Source organism: Ischnura elegans, chromosome 3, assembly GCF_921293095.1.
Source record: "Ischnura elegans chromosome 3, ioIscEleg1.1, whole genome shotgun sequence".
Taxonomy (NCBI): Eukaryota; Metazoa; Arthropoda; class Insecta; order Odonata; family Coenagrionidae; genus Ischnura; species Ischnura elegans.
Window position 1 is genome coordinate 34,298,061 of NC_060248.1, and position 17,797 is coordinate 34,315,857.

At 38.4% G+C, this 17,797-nt stretch overlaps 1 protein-coding gene and 1 non-coding gene across 2 annotated transcripts in view; both read right to left on the bottom strand.

The window, feature by feature from the left end:
- Positions 1–17,797, bottom strand: part of LOC124155161 (atherin-like) — a 240,402-nt gene that overhangs the window by 139,955 nt on the left and 82,650 nt on the right. The gene's annotated exons all lie outside the window — the stretch shown is intronic.
- Positions 11,230–11,301, bottom strand: Trnaa-ggc. The gene has a single exon. It is a non-coding gene; the product is annotated as a tRNA-Ala (tRNA).

The window sequence follows — 17,797 nt, forward strand, 5'->3', positions numbered from 1 at the left end:
TATAACGAGATAATGGTGCATTTATATGTCAAAATAAAGGTAACGCAGTCACTACAAATAATAACTTGAGATGAAATGCTAATTTTTGCCCACTTCATCCTGAGTTGTAAATAATAATAAGCTAGCGCGCAACAAATATTTTTTGTAAAAAAGTGTTTGTGTCGCGCCAAAAAAAACAAAGATGTCCCATATATACCCTGCATCAGTTAAAATATGATGTAAAGTGTAGGTTTACTGCTGGTTTTATTATTGTGGTCAGAAAACCGCATTTAAATCGAATTTTCAATAATTGTGCATGTTTTTTTATTTAATAAGGGTAAAAAATTTTAACTGTGTGAAGTACATATCACGTTACAATACATTTCGTCGAAAGAATGGGCCTAACGCTGAATGAAGCGGCAGAGTAGACTCTTCGAGCTTCGAGCATTGGCGCGAGGTGGCGCCACTTGAGATGGCACGCGCTCACTCTTGTGGTCGTATCTTGGGAACCACTGGTCACAATTGGATAATATTTTAGGAGCCGCATGCCAAATGTACAATGTGTCGCGGGTTAACAGAGAAAATCAGTTGAAAAATACCATCGCCTTCTCATCGCCATTCATGTCCGAAAAACAGCCAAGAATGCCAAAATTTCTCAACTTTGAGTGCGATGCGGAGCGTCTTCCCGTTATCCAATCGCAATACAAATTGCAATAATATTTTACAGGATGCCTCTTTACACCAATTAGCATAAAATGAAGTGGAGTCCCGACTGAAATTCTAAAAATGGAAAAATAAGGACCACCCAAATCTACACATTTTCGAGAGATACAATTTCCCAATGTGCAACCAATAAGGCAGCAAGAGGTCGAGAAAGAGAAATATAAGCAGCATAAGGAAAACTCAGATTGGTTCTAACATTTATGCAAGTGCACATTGGAAATGGTAACCAAAGAGATATGGGCAAAGCAAACTCCTCTCTGTCATATCCAATTATCCCGCTCTATTCTGGATGGCTGTAAGAAAAAAATACTTTGAAAGCTACAGAGCAGTAATCCCGCGTCCAGCTATTGAAAAGCTAACGGGCAGTTCAACAGGCTTTCTCAAACTTGGCAGCGCAAAAAAAAATAAAAAAGATTTCTAAGGAAATCGATACTTCTACTACGGGGTCATTCAGGGCTACCACAACATCGGAAAGCCGTCGCATTTTGCGTCGTCAAATACCCAAAATGAAAGAAAAGTTTATAACGTAGCTAAGAATACCAGCTGATGTGATTCATTCAATTAAAAAAAAACAGGAGAAGAAATTTTACCTCAGTTCAGTTTTACCTTATGAACCCTAGCCGTCCTTTTATGTATAACATCCAATTGAAAAATTTCCATGAAAAATAACGATATTTTGTAGCAATATGTGTTTCCTCAAGCATGCCTCTAGAAACTCTGGGCCTATTGTTATCGGGGAAAATAATAAGGAATAGTGAATAATGGACTTCGACTTGAAAAAGTTGATTTTTCAATGTCTAAAATTTTCAGTTTCATTATAAAACATCGCAACGTATTTCTATGGCAGTAGGTATAATATGAGTGTGCAAAAACGAATTCAAGAAATTTAAGTCGATTAGAATAAGAGATGTAAGACATCAATTGATTAACGATATGCGTACACCATCTGTTCGATTGGTCCTATCTGTTGACGGATTTCTCGCTAAAAACCTCTGCTATCAACTTGAAATTTTTTATTAGGGTGTATAAAGTAGGTATTTTATAACATTTCTTTGAATATCAAATTTTACATTTTTTTCATTTTCATACAATCTCATAGGTACGTCTTTTGTATATTAGAGATGCTGGAAAAAGTTGAACAGGGTCTACTTATGTTTATGTTCACTCCAACTATCACCATTTTTATGCTGTGGATGCTATTGACGTAAAGGCAACAGATGAGGTGAAATATCTGGGAGTAACGATAACTTCGAACCTATCGTGGGGAACGCATGTAAGAATTATTTGCGGCAAAGCCCTGAGGAAGTTAGGATTCGCCAAGCGTATTGTTATGGTGTCTCATTGAATACCTACTTGGACACAGAGAGATTTATATTTAGACCTGCGAATGATAGTGGTGGTAAAAATATTTGTAAAAAATAATGAAATCGATATGCCATGCATGGGGAATGAGAAGGTAAAAGATGAGTGGACCTCGGGGGGGGGGGGGGGGGGGGGGGGAGTAGGGAAGCACTTGTCCAAGCACACCCGAAGAGGAGAGGTTGGTTGAGAGGCACTTTCGGGGCGGACGGAAGAACTCGCCCCCGGCTTTTTCCCCCTCCCTCCACCGCCGAAAAATACTCCCTCTCCCCCGCTCTCTTCTCTGTCCGTCGGTCCTATTCTTTCCCTCCCTTTCATATGATCCTCCTTTTCCCCACCTCTTCATCGTCTCGCCTCGCCACTTGTTCATATTTTTAACCCAATTCCTTATCCTCACACCTCTGCCCCCCCTGGCTGTGGCTTATTTAACGCCGTTCCCTCGAATTTCATTCCCTTTACTCTGCTTCATTTCGGTGTATACAGCGAGATAAAACTCTTAATATCCATCCATATGCCATTAGCGAGATTAAAATGTGCAATTTATGTTTCATGCACAAATAATACCGTTGAAATCTAGTCCACCCATTTTAAAACAACTCCAAATGTCTCCTAGGGTGACACATCTTGGTATTTTAGCAAATTCCATAATCATCTTATATTCAGGGATATTTGGCATTAAATAATATTTATTAGTTATTAGCATTTGTGGCAAGTATCATAAGCTTCCTTTTTCGTGCGGTAAGGTAAAAAATAAGTGAACGGTATCCTTTTCACAGAAAAGAATGATAATGAGCTACCAAATTATTTGCGTTAGTAAGTGTTCAGATCAGGAGAAACTCTGGTACTAGGTAGCAAGACATTTAGTAGACTAGTTAACTTCAATTCTCGCAACTTTTTCTGCTTCTTCCTCACACCATAAATTTATTTTACTGGCATTGAAAGATCTTTTTATCAATTTTTGGCTATCAAGCTCTTGTTTAAAATAGACTTATTAGTCTCACTATTTATTAATAAAGGAGATTCCGGTTAATTGGGACATATCGGGACTTGTGCACTCTGCCCCAATTAAGCGGCTGCCCCAATTAGGCGAACTATCCTTAATATGGGCATAAATAAGCGTTGAAGTGATAGAAAGAAGACTAAAGAATGTAAGTTTAATGCAATATAAGTTTATTAAACTATTAAATCGATTAATGAATCAGCGAGTTTAGTTAATTTATTATAATTTTTAAAAATTATAACAATTTAGTTAAAAATATTTTTCTCAGCCTCGGGCGACGCTGAATGAATGAATGTCTTTTACTACGTCCCATTAAAGAAAAGTCCTATTCTCTTGCGGATAGTATAACAACAAGAGCTTTCAAAATAGGGCAGGAATAGGAAAATTTGTGAAAAATAAGAGTAAATCAAAGAATGAAAATTTAAAAAAATAGTATTCTGAAAAAAAACAATATATAATTTCGTCGCGAGTATAGAGCCTATGTCGCCGATTCATGGCCCAATAAAGCGGCATGCTGTCCCAATTAAGCGGATAATACTCTGCAATATTCCTCTATTGGGTTCAGTTCTTCAAGTTCTGCCCCAATTAAGCGGCTGCCCCAATTAACCGGTGGAGCCATTAAGCAGAATATACTGTATTAGATAGCTTAGGCGGTCAATGACCCTGAGAATCATTACCTTACTTCAAATCAAACTAACGTAGTTCGAGCAACTTCGTCTCAGCCAGTAACTTGCGTAAAAAACTACACACAGGCAAAGAAATGCTCATGGGAAAAATATATATACATACTCGTTTTTTCAATTTCTTTAAATCTAAGAATTAAAGGCCTTCATTTCGGGAATCTAATTTACAACAATGTAAAACGATCACAAACACTCATGACCTGGATAAGGACAACGTACTCAGGCGGGACTCGAACCCGCGACATTTGGCAGGCGAAGACTACACCCCGCCGCCACAGAAACAGGAAAAGAATGTACTTCGCCGCAAGTGAAAGTTTTTTTGCCAACCCAAAACACTCTAAGTACAGTGGTCTCTCGATAATCTCGCAAAAATCGGACCAAAGGCCTGCCGGATTACAGAAAACGCAGAGTTACTGGAAATCGCTAATAATAACGCAATTATATGGCAGAAGTATTGTTTAATTTTAAACATACTTGTATATATTATATTGCATTAGAGACTACATCAGTACATGCACTAAATTTAAGTGCAAAAGTAAAGGTAGGCTACAATAAGGAAAATTAAACTTATATATCACATAACTGTATTGTTTCGTATCAATAATCCATATTAATCCATTAAAGTGGAAGGCATCCCTCTCAGCAAGCAATGATTCCCTCTTTAGGTAGTTGGACTAGCCCCGCCTGCAACGTTGACGTTTTGAAATTACCGAGCTACCCGCTTGATAGCTTGTGTAAAAACTTCTGATTACTGGCAGCGCCTATAAGAGAAGGGAATTGTCTGGTAACAGAGGGAGTTCTGTATTTTGCTTTGGCAACAGTTTAAACCTTACCTGTAGGAAAACATCATAAATACTCACTTTACACCAATTTTAAAACAAACAAGTGCAAGATTGTTCTTTTAAAATTAAATGCAGCTGAAAATCATCCGAAAATTTCAAATAAACACACGCATTACTCAAAATTAATCCCAAATAAAGATGGGCTGGAGAAAAACAAATATTACAGTTTCATATTTATGTCGAATATCATGAATGCAATTGTTTTGAACTTCCATGTTTATCAGATTAGATGGTGAAATCTGGGTCAACTGTAATGAAATTATTATGGTGCTGTTGCTAGAAGTTAGCTACCAACCCCCAGGGCATGGGTCTGTATTCAATTCTTGGGGGTTTTTGAGTAGTTTGTGCAGTCTATCGGGTGAGACATTAATCCGTGGTCCGTAAGGAGCCTCTTGAAAAGAGCATGATAATACTGACGCCGGATTTCTCTCCATCCTTACTTGGATACCCATCCCTCTATAGCGCAATAGCCATTGACTATCCGTCGCCACAATATATCATACATTACCAAACACCAAATGTTCATCACGCAAAAAACCCTTTTGCGCTAAATACCAAGCAGTATCCTTTCCTCGAAATAACCCCTTACCATACATATCTTTTTTCAACCAAAAAAAAACCTTTCCCCATGGTACCTCTAATAGAGAGTATGATAATTCTGACGCCAGATTTCTCTTCACCCTTACCTAGCCACCCATTACCTCATACCTCCATAGACCTTAGCTGTCTGTCGCCACACCAAACCATAACAAAACCTCTAATCTTCATCACGCTAAAACCCCTATGCGCTTAACCCCTCGCAGCAGCCTTTCCTCGATAGAACTCCTCCTCGTACATTTTTTTTTGATTAAAAAAATCCCTTCTCCATGTTCCTTTCGTAAAGATCATGATATAATTCTGATGCCGGTTTTCTCTCCACCCTTACCCGGCTACTCATCCTCCTAAGGCGTAATATACCTTAGCTGCTGGCCACCACACCATGCCATCCCATACCAAATTACCACATATTCATCACGCAAAAACTCTTTTGTGCCTATATCCCTACCAATAGACTTTCCTCGGAACAACCCTTTCCCGTACAGATATTTTCAACCCAGAAAAACCCTTCCTCTCGAATCTAGCCTCCTCCTCCTTTCTAGCTACCTCTCGTAAAACTCATGATAATTCTGACGCCGGGTTTCTGTCCACGCTTATCTGGATACCCTTCCCCCCTATGGAGCCACAGATCTCAGCAGTCATGCCAAACCTCAAATCTTCATCATGCAAAACTCTTTTGCGCTAAATCCTTTGTAGTAGCCTTTCCTCGAAAGAGCCCCTTCCTCAAAATATCTTTTTTCAACGCAAAAAAGCCCTTCCATCGCATATCCCGCCCCCCGAGACCACCGACGACGCTAAGCAATCAATCTCGGGGAAGAGACGGAGTGGTGGCGGTGGACTATCCAGCAGAGGGAGTCTGGAGGTCGCGCTCTTACGGATGAGGGAGAGGGAATTGTGGGTCGAAGAAGGGGAGAGTGAGAGAGAAGACAGCAAGCAAGGGGTTGGAAAAAATAAGGAGATTGGAGGGAAAACAGAGGAGGAGTGAGACACGAGGGCTGCGTTGGCCTCGTCCGGTCAAGAGGGTGGGAGGGACACGCACAAGAGCATTGGTACAGCAGGGGGTCGCGGGGGAAGGAAAGAAAAAAGGGGATGCACTGTGTGTCAAAAAAGTTTCCCAACGGCGCCGCTTACTCTCTCGGACAAAAACTTGACTTTCTCTATTGCTGTGTGTTATTTTAAGGCCGTGTACTTGAAGATCGAAATACATCAATTTGTCTATTTTCTAGGCTGTTGTTGCCCTCGTGAATATATTCATTACATTTAAGTAAATATAAGGAGAACAAGAAAATTTACGTTGCTTGAATTCTTTCTCCATTTATTGACCAAGCGTGGTATGCGTAAAGGAGTATTTTCCACAATAATATTTTATGATTGAAAAGTAGACCAATGAATTTGTTAGAAAGTAACTAAGTTGCAAGTAAAGCAAAATTGTCATGGTCCTAGAGCAACACGTGACAGTAGAGAAAGTCGAATTTCGATCACCAGTACAAGAGACGCCGCTAGATACATGGGAAACTGTTTTGATCCATGATCCATGGAAAGAAGAAAGAATGTCTGAAAACGAATACCTTCCTAACCATCGATTAGTGGTGCTACAAAGTGTGATTTCAAAAAGGACACTCAATAAGTTCGTGTAAAAAATAAAGTTGTGAATTCTGTATGACCTTCTGCTATATTTAAGCCTTGATTCTTGTTCAAGTCCATCTCCAAAATTTTCTGTATGCCCAAAGTTGTTTATTGGTGACGGATTATTCGCGTAAATGTGATGCTCTCATATAATCACTGATCATCACAACTTAGTTTTTTTCAACTTGTCGTGTTTGAAAACTTTAAGGACTTACTTTGGGCCATAACAGCTTAAAAATAGCGTACAGCAATTGAAAATATGCAGTAATTTAGAAAAAGTCAAATTTTTCTTAAAATTAACGAATATCTATTTGGTCTATTGAGAGACATAAAAACGATATTGTCCTCTGAAGTCAATTGATGCGGGGTTCGTACTGAGATTGAAGGTATTTGTCAATTATTTTTCTGGTTCATAATGAGTCAAGTTATGCCAAGTTGTGTTTTTTTGAACGGGACTCTACACCAAGGAAGATATTTGCAAGGAAAAAATCATTTGGCATATCCAGGATCCAAACCCGGATCTGCTGACTTTTGGTGTGGTCATTTGTCAGATTAGAGGCCATTGTTTCTGGGACCAGATGTCCTGGTAAAAGGCCACGTCGGAAACCGTATAATCTGGATGGAATCCCCGGATAACCCCAAATTATTTTTTCATTGTTAATTTCTCCCTTCGTACAGCGATGATATTCGTTCATAAATATTTATCCGTCTCAAACTAAACTTAATTGAAATTTTGATTGAAAATAAAATAATTTTCATTAACTGTCTTGGAGATAAATATCAATTAACAGAAAAGCAAATTAGTATTTTAAATAACAGTTGTATTAAAAATTTTGAGTTAGCAAAAATCTCTAAAAAAGGGAGCTTATCACAACTTGTTAGCAATACTAAGATTGATTCGAATAAGTTGTTTAATTAATTCCCCCTTTTAAACCCATGTATTTCCCATATAAATATTATCACGCCATTTATTCGTTTCATCTTAATGTCTTCATTTCTCCATTCCGGTCGACCACTTGCCTTATGCATAAAGTGTACCTAAGGATGAAAATTCAGAAACAAATAAATGAGTATTTTCTTAATTGACTTTTTGCGGTTGAAAAATTGTTGATAACAGTAAATTGAAGTTGTGACCGAAGCCAGTATACGGAAAAAGAATGAAAATAGCAATTGAATTGTTTAATAATAGAAAAATTCATTCAAAAATTGATTTGTCAAAATCTCTGCCATCTACGTAAGCAAAAAATAAATTTTTACCTAGACATTTTTTCTAAAAGTAATTCAAGAAGGCTTATAAATTATTATTGAACCTCAATACCATGGCCAGAAAGAAATATCGGAGGGGTGGGAAGTGTTTGTTTTGGAGTTGGGGCTCATTACGAGGAAATTTAAAAATAATATTTTGTTTCTACCTGGCCATGACTGTTTTGAAGGCTCAATCATTTCAAAACATCGTCATATTCTCTACCTCAACTTATATTGAAGCAGAATTCCCACAGCATTTATCTCAATGCATAATTTGCCCGATATATTTGTCGGGGGTGACAGAAAGACGAAAGCATAATTTCAGCAGCACACGAAGAAATAACAGCTATTCAAATCATTGAATTACACTCTTGTTACTAAGCAACTCTAGTAGAACGTATGGGAGGATAATTATTAAGAATATCAAAAAATAGGGCTGAAAATATTGACAGTGTTATCACCAAGAAGCTCAAATAAAGCGCTACTACTTTATTAAGATGTATAAACCCTTAAAACTGTGGTTTTAACTTGTGCAAATCAGAACGTAAAGCTTAAAAAACCAAATATATTCATGGAAATGTTTTCACTAAAATTATCAAGTGCCTCACGAACGAAAAAAAATATACCGATTGAAAGAGGAACGAAATTGCTTCAGAGACGGGAAAAAAGGAGGGGAGCGGAGAAAATAAATCTCCTGCAACTGATTAAGGAGAAAAGAAAGGAATAACGGAGGTGGAAGGAAATGAAATAAGAGTGTCTCTTTTGGGAAAGAAAGTGAGGAAGGGGGTGTGCGGAGGAGGAGCAGTAACGAATGAAGAGAAGCTGAAAGAAGGAATAAAAAAATAAAATAAAGAATGAGAGGGAGAAGGGAATGGAACAAGTCAACTTGAAGCGTTGAAGAGTGGGTTTTGGTGTGAAGAGTGCTGAGAGGGAGGGGGGATGGGAAGGGGGTGCTGAAATGTGGGGTGGGAGGGGAAGCATAGGGTGGAGGGGGTTGAAGAGGGAGGGGTCCAGTGTAGTAGGCGAGGAGCACTTGAGAGAGGGAGGACGGGAGAGTGAGAATAATGAGGGACGACACGAAAGAGTGGAAAGGAAGGATGAGGAGAGGTGCAAATGAGAGGCCGCCCTCGGAGGAGGATGAGGAGTGGAGCTGATGGAGAAAGGGACGGACGATATTAAGGAACTCCTCAAGGCACCCCTATTGGACCAATATGACATTTCACCGGGGCGTACGATTTCAGCAATGTCCCCTTCCCATTACTAGCACGTGCACGATAATGAGTACCACGAACATGGTCGGAACTATGGAGGTTAGGGGAGGCAGAAATTAGTTTGCAGACCCCTTCCCTGATTCTCCCTCGCTCCTTCCCTAGCCACTTAAATATAATACCACCTTAAGTTTTTTTTTTGAGATACGGTAGTGCAAATTAAACCACGTGTGTTTGCTATTAAAAAGTTTTATTAATATTACTGTTTTATAATTTATAAACTAACAATTATTGCTTAATGATTCAATTAGGAAAATTAAATTACAGTTTAAATAACATTTCGAATTTCCCCCCTGAAATCCGCCGCCCAGGGCATGTGCTACCTCCACCTCACCCTAGTTGCGGGCCTGACCACGAATATTACAGATGGGGATTCTTCAGTCGACCCCCGAATGGGTGTTTACCAACCGTGATTCAATGTTGTTTTGCTGAAATGTTCATTGTGTGGCTGACAGGACGAGCGATCCAAATTTAAAAAATAAGCGAGTTTTAATTAGGAATAGAATTTGTAATGCATAGGATGAAACTTATGTCATGAGAAAGGGAAGTGTTGAAAACAATCGTAAATTTTTATTAATCGCTAATTTCATGCGGCGGTTGTCATATTTCAGTTTTGCTTTTTTGTGTGGTTGCGATTGTGTTCTAATGATTTAGCCATTAGCTTGAAGTAGAATGAGAGAGAATGAAAAATAATGTTGACATAAATGAAGACTTGATTGGAAGCAAATCTGAGCAATGAGAATCAAATTTAGCTGAGGGTATTTTATGTATAAATTGTGAATTTTGGAAATGCATTTTCATTTATTATTTATTCAATACGCACGAGGATAATGCGCATAAATTTTGTATGCCATTTATAGCTATCTGTAAGCCCAGCACTTCAATAAATTAGCACGATCTCGGGCCTGGGTGTATGCAGTCATGGATGACTCACCGCATCCTCCAATTACTTCCGTTCCCATTACCGCCTTGCCTCCGATTGACGCTCGGCTTCTGTCAGCAGTAGTACCAAAGGACTCCGGAGAAAGCACTGTTTTGGCGTTCAATTCATTCAATCGCCAGGGAACTGCCTATGGTTCGCAGAACTATCCCTTACTTCTATGCATTTCAAGCCCTTCATAGTACGTATTGAAGGCGTAAGCTTTTGCGAATCTGTTGGTCTGCTCCTGGGTGGTTCATTAATTAGCGTAGAACAATTCATCCTCCAATGCCACGTTCAGAGCTTGATGCAATGAGATGTTTAGTGCACTTGGTGAAATATTTGGGGGATTTTAGTTTGAAACAGAGTAAAAGCAAGCAATTTATTTTTAATTTTAATTTATAAATATCTAGTGTTCATATCGGTGAATCACTACGCGTTTACGCAATGTTTACACGTTTCACCGAATAATATTGTATCTGATAAATTATTTTCTATTCTGTAAATAAAATGCTCACCATTAGTTTCCATAATCCCTGTGTCTCTTTGTCCACGGCCAATATAGCGCAGTAATCTCTCTGCAATGAAGTACTATCTTTTTATCGCTAGAAATAGCACGCAGAATGGAAAAAAGTATTGAGCTTACGATGAAATAATGTAGTAAAAATTCAGACCCTTTCTTTAATGGTTCCCTGTAACAACAATCTTAATCAATTACATCCACGAATGAATAAAACACTAAGGTTAACTTAAATATTTATAAATCACGACGCAAATCAAGCGAAACAGATTGAATGTTGATAGTAACAGTTCAAATACATAAACATAGCCTTAAAATAAATATAACGTACAATAGCATAAGTGCCATCACTTCATTAGTTGGCAACCTTTTTCACCGATAATATATAAAGGGGTATTTTTATGTAATTTGAAGAATATTTTCTCAGTTAAATACACCAAAGGATGAAGTTCGCCGTGAAAAAATATTTGACTTAGCCGGGATTCGAACCCGGATCTCCCGATTGCCGGTCAGGCGTGCTACCAGTTACACCACCAAGCCATCTTCTCAGAGCGAACTTCGGGATGGGTTTTACCGAACAAGATGTTGACGTCACAAGTCCACACTGTGGCACATGTGGCGAGGGTCGTGCTTACTAAGCCACTGTCGGGGGTGTTCGAATCCCGGCTAAGTCAAATATTTTTTCACGGCGAACTTCATCCTTTGGTGTATTTAACTTTGCACCCGTGCGCGTGACTGCGTACAAAGTCACTTGTGCCTTCAGTGCTTTGAATATTTTCTCAGATTTTTCGGTAAGAAAGTAGATGGAGAATGAGCTAGGTAGAAAATTTTGCCTGTCTGATCACTGAAAAAGTCTGATCAACTCTTCTCCCCTATACCTCTTTCCCCCCTACTTTTTTCCGCCCTCGAAAAGGATGATTTAGCGGAATAGGACAGTCATCGTCTGCAGAGATATGAAATATTAATGCAAGAAATTTGCACATGAAATACATAACAGTAGCCTTGAAGTAAAATAAATCAATATTTACCCAAATTAATCAAATTTTAAGGTCGTCTAAGAGTATAAATAGCGTAATCACTTTATTGGTAGCCTTTTTCCACCCGCAGTAGATAAAGTGGCACAGTGAAGTGAATTGAAGAATCTTTTCTCAGATTTTTCAGAAAGAAAGAAAAAGGAGAGTAAGATAGAAAACTTGAGAGAAGAGTCTGATCAACTCTTTTCCTCTAAACCACTTTCTCTCCTACTTTTTTTCTACCCTCAAAAAGGACGACTAAGCGGAACAGGACAGTCGTCGTCTGCAGAGATAGGAGAGCGTAAGTCAAGGAGAATGGAGGGTTTTAGCGTTGGGAGGGAGAGTTAGATGGACCGATCACCAAGACGGATGAAGGAGGGACAAACGCGATCTAATAGGATCTGGGAGGGGTGAGCCCCCGCAGCGAACGTGTCCCTTGTAGCGGCAGATATGACGGCCGAGACCTTTTGACCGGACCCGAGATGCGGGAAGATTGGTGGTCGGGACACGGAGAAAAGAATTGTGAGGGCTTTGTCCGCAGGGAGATAAATTGAGTAATTGCATTAATGACACACACGTACTACGTGAAATTCCCCTTCGTCATGGTGATCGATTAACAATGATTTTTTTGTCGGAAAGCTCTCAAGTGAAATAGTTTGTCGAGTAATGGCGCATTATACGCAATCTCAGGGTGGAGCATAAAATCATCTTTGTATGACAAATAATTTATCGTTATGCAGTTGTGGGCTTAATATATCAAAGTGAAATGGCACTTGTCATAACGCAAATAAAGTTTTATAGTACGATGAAATGAAAATCATGAAGATGAACTTAAACTTAACATTCCTACCAAATAATCGTGTTTTAATTTCTTTACTTCTGTAAATATTAACATGCGAATCCAAATATTGCTAGTGTCCGTCCATTAATTTTCCATCCAAGATAGTAATGAACACCAGGGCATGACATCTGATTATAAGCGTTTAATAGCTGAGGTCAGCGATGTCATTGGCGACTCTCGCTACCATTATCTTCTTGCGGATAGTTTAATCTTAGCAACGAAAGGACCGAAATTAAGGTAAAATGGTATATCGTAACCACCATACCCATAATGTCTACTTTCATAATCGACTGACGGAGCACATTCATATTTTTATGGTTTTTCGTACTAAACCCCGTGCTGGGCAAAATTGGTGATAGTTCTCGAATTACTAAAGCAGAAAAATACATTTCTTCAGCAATATCAGTGTCCAAATTATATTTATAAAAACTTTGTTGGAAAAATTACCTGATTGGAGCTTTGAATACACTAAAATACCAGGACAATAATACATCATGTCAACGAGTACAACTTAAAAATTGAGTAATGTTTTGAAAATTAGGGAAAACCATTACAGACACGCTGAGAAGTGAAGAAAAATCAAGCGACCGACCGCGAAACTGATAATGAAAGAAAAATATCTTCTGTTTCACTGATGCATGAATAACGGGAGACATCCCGCCGCACGGGACATTTTGCGATGGAAATTTATGTATTCTTTTAAGGGGACGGCGGAAAGTCTTCACAAATGAACAAATGTTTGCGCGATAAATTTCAAACACAAATGAGCGGCCCTAAGAGTTTGAAAGTTTGTGTGGGAGGATAGAATTAAGGGAAATGGCAACGAGGAAATGTCCACGAGTTGTCCCCAGTTAAAAGGTAGTGAAACTTTGGAGAAATAAAAATGAGAGGACAAAAGGGAAGAAAAGGAGCCCGAGAGACCATGAAATTGGGAAAGGGACAATTTAAGTCATCCAAAGACGTTAGGGAAGAGGCCGCCGAGCCGACAGGTGAACGTGGAAGTTCCCGGATAAGAAATAGGCTGGGTTGTAGCAAATGCCGGAGTCGAAGAAATGGGTGGGAATAAGGTAGAACGAGGAAAAAGTGGAAAATCGAAAAGGAAGAGAATTTTGGAAGAGAAATAATTGCAATACCTCCTAGATGGGTAAAGCCTCAAGAAGGAAGTGATTTAGTTACAATTATTTATTCTTGTTTGAGATCAGTTACGATTCCCAGCAATTAATTTAGCAAAGTACTTGTTACGATACATCAACTCCTATAGTCACGATAAATAATCATAAAATCCACGCATATATATCGAAGAGGTTAATAGAAAGTAATAATTGAATGTTGAATCCTTCCATGTATTCCTATGAATTCTTTACAATCAAAACTAGTAATTTTTATTTGTTTTTGTAAACAGCAGAAAAAAATTTCTGACCCTCGATGGGTTACGAGAAAAATACGAGTTCAGTCTAAAAAGATGAGGGAACTTCATTCAATAATATTTTATCTCCTGAAAATGGCTAGGTTATAAGTAAAATTAGAAATGTAATTCCACAGGTATTTCGAGTACTCCAGCTCACTTATTTTCTTTATACTAAAAACCTCACTACCAAGCGTGATTATTGCATCGAGGTTAAAATAATGTTAGATGGAATGAAATTGATCGTGTACTTGAAGATATAGTAAGCGGATAGGAAAACCATGCTAAAGGAAAGGATCGTGGAAAAGCGAAGAAGGACAAGGAAGTTTTCAGGGCTCGCATTTGAGACAGACTCTAAAATAATAGTTAAAAAATAAAGCAATACCTAAGGGGGAAATATTCAATGTAAGAACGGGAATAAAAGTAGAGTGATCAGAAAACGGCATAATGTTAACCTGCCGTCAAACAGGACATGACTTCTACGCATATTACAATGCGCTTTATGGATTGCTTTGTAGATATACATGTTCATTTAGCATAACTTCCATCGATGCTTAGTAAAAAGAAACAGCTACAAAATAAACCAGCATAGCATAGTTTTTAATTTTACTCTACATTACATTACATTAACTTAGCATAGTTTTTAATTTTACTCTACATTACATTTTCCAAAATATTTAGTTGTTATAAGTGTTCCATCACATACGGAACCTGCCACAGCTGTTATCGGTAAAAATATAACGAGTAATGTGCAAGTCGAAAATTGTTTCCTGAGAAATAATGCCACTGAAGTTTAAAAACTCTTAATCTATACGAGTATTATTGTACAATGTCCTTGAAGGTAGTTTTTTTTACACATTCTTAGATCTATTTCTTGTATTACAACTGTATTTGGTTCAGTGGAGATTGGTACGCATGAGGGGATTAGAAATTAACTTTGCTAATAAAATATGAAGTGATAATGAACTCTTTTTCTTTTCTTTAATTGCTCGAAAGTATATTCCTGAACCAAATAAGAAGTCATGTCTGCTTTATTTATTGCAATAATGATCCTCCAATTATATTTTGTTCTAAAACACATCCATAAATTTTATCTCACCGCTTAAGATGCTTGGGGTTATAGCCTTTTACAATAATTTTTACATAAAAATAAGGAACAAGCTCAAGGACGTACTATTATAACTAGTCCACATAAACCTTAAGACACTACATTATCTATGCACTTTATTGTGGGAAAAACTGAATATTTGTTCTTTTTTAACATGCTACAGTGGTTTCATTTTATCGTTTACTTTTAGCCCAAATTATTAGAGTCCGAGATCCTAGCACTCGCAATTAGAAGCCAACTGTAAAAGAAACATGAGTAACGAATATTCAGGACTTATTGTGGATTAAAAAATCAGGTGATCCTTGTACGAACAAAACGCAAGGATTTTTAATAAACGTTAAAACGTCTCCGTCCTGTTCCTATGGAAAAGAGAATGTATTTGAATCATTTCCCATCATTGAAATTGGAGTTTTAATTTCCACGAGCGATTCTTCAACAGGAGCAATTCGACATCTGGCATCATTTGAGCGCGGAAAATAAAAACGGAAAATTGCTCTCGTGCGATTAGTCTCGTAACCCGACAAACAAATAAGAGCCGCTTATTGCCTCGGAAAACTCTACCGACCGAGTTAATGTGGGGGCATAAGGACGTTGAAAATTGCAGTTTTTTCCGCCAGAAATCCAATGAAATATTCCCGCATCCTGGGAGTGCTGAAAAGAGGTCAGGCTGAATGTATTTACCGGTGGAACGTTGCTTCTCGAAAAGCTTCAGAACGGAAAACTAGAAATTTAAAAATCAGTCGGAGATTTTGAGTACCGGTTGCGATGCACTACCTTAACTCGGTATACCAACGGCTAATCCATTTCTCCACTCAGAATAACGATTTTCAAGCTAGTTTTTATATTGCAAAGAATATTATACATACTTAGAGTAAAACTTAAACTAATTATATTTTAATAATATTTATAATAATGAGTCAGAAAAAAAGTTATTAAATACACCCATTAGAAAGGTACTCAACGATATCCTGAACCGATTTTTTTCCATAGTTCTAACCTTGCATGTATTTGCTCTAGGAATTACTAACCATTAGGATGTTTTTTTAAATGAATATGCATGTATATTTTGCTAGTAGGCGAAATATTTCTATGACCGTGCGGTGTGCATGTGGCGGTCCTCTTGCATGCTGCATGTTGGTGATTGGTCACCCCCTGCGAAACACCCTAGAGGAGGCTCACAGGGTATTATGTAGATGTAGATGAACCCTTCAGTGGGGACATTTTGCCTCGCGGTTAGGCGCGCGGGACACACTTGTGGCCCGCGCATATATATAATGATGTGATGCATGATAAAATTCGTAAAATTTCAACGCCATTTCTCGTAATAGGGTGGTTTTCTATTTTTTTACTGTCTAAATCGAAAGATTAATACTTTGAGAGTACGTATTTCACGCTTTTAGATTTTTAAATGACGATACCTATTTTTAGCGAATAAATTAAAAGTGAAAATTTTCAAGCGCAAGAAAACGTGACGGCTAAATATGAATGCTGGGAAGATCCCGTGTGACGTCACTCTGGTTTCGGCCGTCACTGTGTGAGGCCATCCCTTAGTGTGAGGCTATGAGCAGGTAGTGCTTGGCTTAAACAAGGATTATTAATACCTTATCAAACAAAGGAAACTTTCCGACCATAGGAAATTTTAACAGATGATTATCAGGAGATGTTTCCCTGAGCTCTGTGCCTCATGCATGCATTGGTCATCTCAGACGATGTAAAATTCCTGGCTACTCGTATAGAAACTAGGTCCCTGTGACGTCACGTGGAGTGGCATCGTATGGGCGCCAATGTGGCCTTTTTCAAATGAGGCTGAAATTGGCCATGAACATTGGTCTAAACTATGATTTATAGAAACAAATAATTTGTATATTATGAATTCACTAATGGTGGGGAACGAATCGCAATCAATGCCTTTTGATTTTTTTGATGAATGAAACTACCCTATTGCAAACATTATACAGTAAAATATTGGAAAAAAGTGGATTGCATTGCACTCATTTTTGAAAACCGATTAAAATGCGACTGAAGCGGCAACAGAAATCAGCCTCCTATGGGATAGAAAATGGACCTCCTCTATGCAATCCACTCGGGTTATACTTAAACTTCTCCTCCCTTGAATTAACCAAGTTAAAAAAAACTGGACTTTTTTCGCATGGTCTCATAGGGGTGGATTGATTGGTCATCGACAGTGGAGTAAGCCTATTAATTGCAAAATGACAGCAGTAGAATAGTGGCGTAGCCAGGTGGGAGGTCAAGGGGGTCCACCCCTCCCCCCCCGAAATATAAAATCTCCATAATTTGTCTCCATAAAAGGAAAAATATTGAAAAATCATGAATTTAGTAAATATTCCTTTAACAAATGAAGTTTTTTCGATAATGAAAAGTGTTGAAATTGGTTCAAAACTCAATACCTAGTACCCCGTTTTTTTCCCTCCCCTGGTTTTGGACCACTCCCGAGCGAAATTCCTGGCTACACCCCTGCAGTAGAAGCTAATAGAATATCGCGATTGGGTATGAAAATATGACGCGCATAGCGATTTGAATTTGAGCACAATTCGTGCATACAATGGAAACCTCCACGCGGGCGCCTCGTCATTTACTATCGGTGCAGGCGTATAGATGGGTTGAAAGGGGTGGGCTCGCTGGTCAATTGGCGAAAGGGCGACGACGAA